This window comes from Myotis brandtii, unplaced genomic scaffold (genome assembly GCF_000412655.1).
Source record: "Myotis brandtii unplaced genomic scaffold, ASM41265v1 scaffold49, whole genome shotgun sequence".
NCBI classification, from domain to species: domain Eukaryota; kingdom Metazoa; phylum Chordata; class Mammalia; order Chiroptera; family Vespertilionidae; genus Myotis; species Myotis brandtii.
In genome coordinates, this window is record NW_005368707.1 from 66,148 (window position 1) to 70,404 (window position 4,257).

At 39.8% G+C, this 4,257-nt stretch overlaps 1 protein-coding gene across 3 annotated transcripts in view; it reads left to right on the forward strand.

Annotated features, from left to right (window-relative positions):
• KIF5B (kinesin family member 5B) overlaps positions 1-4,257 on the forward strand; it is a 72,557-nt gene that overhangs the window by 29,889 nt on the left and 38,411 nt on the right. Inside the window, exon 1 of one of the 3 annotated variants that reach the window (XM_014547963.1) lies at positions 1,834-1,877. The exons of 1 other annotated variant lie outside the window; for it this stretch is intronic. The gene's annotated coding sequence lies outside the window, so the exon portion shown is untranslated. Of the gene's footprint in view, positions 1-1,833; positions 1,878-4,257 lie in introns of those variants that run through there. One more of the 3 variants, XM_014547962.1, reaches the window with a different exon arrangement.

Consider the following 4,257-nt stretch of genomic DNA (forward strand, 5'->3'; position numbering starts at 1 on the left):
ATGTATGTTTTCTTGATGTAGGATCCCCTTTATCATTATAAAGTATCCATCTTTGTCTCTTGTTGTCTTGCAATCTATTTTGTCAGATGTAAGTATGGCTATACCTGCTTTTCTGTGAATGTTATATGGAGAATTATTTTCCACCCTTTTACTTTGAATCTACCTTTGTCTTTGTAGCTTAGATGTGTCTCTTCTAGGTAACATATGCTTGGGGTTTTTTTTGTTTGTTTGTTTTTTGTTTTTAATTGTTTACAGTATTACAAATAGTAGTACATGGGTTTTGTTTTTTGACCACTCTGCTACTCTGTACTTCTTTATTGGTGAATTTAGACAATTTACATTTAGGGTAATTAATTGATGAATGAAGACTTAGCCATTTTATCTTTTGGTTTTCTGGTAGGTCTGTGCCTCCATTGTTTTTTTTTCCTTTTAGTCCTGGTTTGGGGATTCTTGTGTGTGGTTCCCATGAGGTTTATAAAAAATGAAGCTGCATATACACTGAGTGGCCAGATTAATATGACCACCTGATGTTTGTAGGCAAATTAGCTATAATTTCGTGCTGAAGTTGCTAGAGGGCCAGACCATTAAAAATAGGGGAGCAGGTTGTTTACCATGACAGTAGAAGTGATTTTTTCCTGGAGATATGGGTAAACAACGCAATTTAACAGCCTTTGAATGTGGGATGATTGTTGTCATTGGGAACCATGGAACGAATATCAGCAAAACAGCCGAAGGCCTGTTCAAACACCTTTGCTGTCTGCAGTTACCAAGATAAAACGTCTCCAATTCACACAGGAACACAAGGATTGTTCAGTCGAGCATTGGAAAAATCATGTGGTCCGCTGAATCACATTTCCAGTTGCATCATGCAGATGGCAGAGTGAGAATTTGGCGGAAACAGCATGAAAGCATGCACCCCGCATGCATGAGTACAACCCTTCAAGCTGGTGGGGGCAGTGTTATGGTTTGGGGCATGTTTTCCTGGCATGATTTGGGCCCTTTAATTCGTGTGGAACAACGTCTGAATAGCACAACATACCTAAGTATCGTTGCTGATCAAGTTCATCCTATCATGTTGATGGTGTATCCCAATAGAGATGGCTTCTTCCAACAAGACAATACGCCACGGTGCTCGTATTGTGTAGGAGTGGTTTCAAGAACATGAGGGAGACTTTACCTTGCTTAGGTGGCCCCCACAATCACCAGATCGCAATCCAATTGAGGATTTGTGGGACAAAGTTAAAAGAGCCATCAGGCAGCTGGTTCCACAACCATCAAATCTCACAGAACTGGACAGTGCTATTCAGGCATGGTGTCAGATTCCTCTCATCACCTTTCAACATCTCGTGGAGTCAATGCCAAGAAGAATCACCGCAGTATTGAAGGCAAAAGGTGGCCCAACGAAGTACTGATGGGGTGGTCATAATAATCTGGCCACTCAGTGTATATACCATAGTTGTTTTTTCTTTTGAGTGCATCTGATCTTCACCTTCCTTTGCCAGTTCAGAACGTTCCCCCTCTCCTTTTATGGTTTTGTTGTCACAAATTATCCTGTTTATGCTGTAAGTTTTTTGGTGATCTTATAGAGTTGTAACGTTATGTGCTTTGTTTCAGGTAGAATAACTCCCTTGAGTATTTCCTGCAATGAAGGTTTTCTGGTGATAAAACCCCTCAACGTCTGGATGTCTGGGAACTTCTTTATTTCTCCTTTATATTTAAAACATAATTTGGCTGGATATATTATTCCTGGCTTGTAATTTCTATCAGACATTTCAATATTTGGTTTCACTCTCTTCTGGCTTGTAGAGTTTCTGCTGAGGACCATTTAAGTCTTTTACCCATTTTGAATTTATTCTTGTATATGGTATAAGTTGATGGTCTAGTTTCATTTTTTTGCATGTACCTGTCCAGTTTTCTCATCATTTATTGAAGGGACTATCTTGACTCCATTGTATGCTTTTCCCTCCTTTGTCAAGTATTAATTGAACATAATGGGTTGGGTCTATTTCTTGGGTCTCTGTGTTGTTCCATTGATTTATATGTCTATTCTTGTGTTGATACCAGGCTGTTTTGATTACGGTGGCTTTGTAGTATAACTTGATATCTGGTATTGTGATCCCTCCAACTTTATTCTTCTTTCTCAAGATTGCTGTAGCTGTTTTGGGTCCTTTTTTGGTTTCATATAAGTTTTTGGAGTATTTGTTCTAGATCTATGACATATGCTGTTGGTAATTTAATAGGGATTGCATTTAATCTATAGATTGGTTTAGGTAATAGGGACATTTTAATTATATTAATTCTCCCAATCCATAAACAGTATATATTTTTATATCCTCCTCTATATCTTTTTTCAACATCCTGTAGTTTTCCAAGTACAAGTTCTTACCTCATTGCTTAAGTTTATTCCTAGGTATCTTAATTTTTTTATTTCTATGGTAAATGAGATTGTTTTTTGTTTCACTTTCTGAGAATTTATTATTGGTGTATAAAAATGCCATAAATATCTGGGTGTTAAAATTGTATCCTGCTACATTGCCAAATTCTTTTATTAAATACAGTAATTGGTAGGCCTGTCTTCTAATTCACTGATCCAACCTCGGCTTTCCCTAGTCTGCTGTTTATTTGTTCCATTGTGTTCTTAGTGCTGTGTCATTCTCTATATGCTGTTTCGTATCTTTACCATCATTATGCTGAACTCTATGTCTGATCATTTCTTATCTCCATTTCATTTGGCTCTTCCTCTGAAGAATTCTCTTGTTCTTTCAGTAGGTGCTTTTTTTCTTCCCATTTTGGTTGCTTGTTTGCATTTGTTGCTATGTATTAGGTAGATCTGCTATGTTTCCCAAGCTCTAGTGCAGGACAGTTTCAGATGCTGTTTCTCACTGGCCCTGTGTATTCTGTTTAGAGTTATCATCAACATTGATTTCTCTGCTGGGGCTGAGTTCCTTTGGAAAGGACCATGATGTGCATCAAGGTGTGCTTTTCCCAGCCCAGGGCCCCAAATTAGATCTGGCAAATCCTGCTGACTGATTGTTATCAGTCTTGATCATCCTGTGGCTATCAACCACAGGGTGGGTTGAACAGTTTCCCAACAGGGTGGGGCAATTGCTTCTGCTTGCAGGCTGATTATTATTCTCAGTCTCTTAATGGGCCTCAGAAACTCTACAGGATGTTGTATGGGGTCTTTCAAAGCATGGAGTAACTGCTTTCCCCCAGGCGAAAACCACCTGGATAGCAAACATCTGCTGGAGAAAGATGTTCTCCTCAGTGTGAGGGAATATCTCAGCACAGGAAACTGGGGTGCCTGCCTTCTGAGGTCTAACTAAAGAGCCCCCAACCCTGCCTTCTGCTCACACAGCTGCAGTCCACAGTCCTCCCTTTGCTGAAGCCCAAAGTGACTGCTGTACCTGAAATTTCATGCATTGGCTCTTTAAGAGGGTGCCTGCATTTCCAGTCATCTCTCCATGACAGACAGCAACCCTGCTGCTTATCATGGCCAGATGTTATATGGGCACATTTCTCAGTTGTGGTGTTCTGGGCTGGATAGACCAACTTGGGTTTTCACAGCTAAGATATCCCTCCGGAACTTTACCTGATGCCTTTGGAAGCCTGCCCAGCCCTTTCACTTCCTATCAGTTTTTATGTGGTCTCTGCTTTCCATCTTTGGTTATCAGGGTTCTCTCCAGCTAGTCTTCAGTTGATTATTTAGGTTGGTTTTTCTTTTATTTTGTTTCTCCAGTTTGATCCTGGGAGTGTGTCAGTGTGGCATCCACTTACTCCAGTGCCACATTGGATTCCCACTATTATTCCCATTAATAGACTCTCCATCTCATGTTTCTTTTCTCTTCTGCAATGCCTGTAGTACTGATATTGCTTTTTGTGATGGATTCAGATAGGTCTTGTAGAGCTCTTTTTAAAAAAAAATATATTTTTATTGCTTTCAGAGAGGAAGGGGTAGGGAGAGAGAAATAGAAACATCAATGATAAGAGAACCGTTAATCAGCTGCCTCCTGCACACTCCCTACAACCTGGGCATGTGCCCTTTATTGGAATCGAACCCAGAACCCTTCATTCCACAGGCCTACTAGCCACTGAGCCAAACCAGCTAGGGCGAGCTCTTTATTTTTCTTTATGCTCAGGTGTATTTTTTCCTCTGTGTCATTTCTTGATTCCTATCTTCAGTATCTCTAAATCTTTCCTCCATCAGTTTGGTTCTGTTTTCTATGCTCAGTTCACTCTTTTTTTTTTTTTTTAATA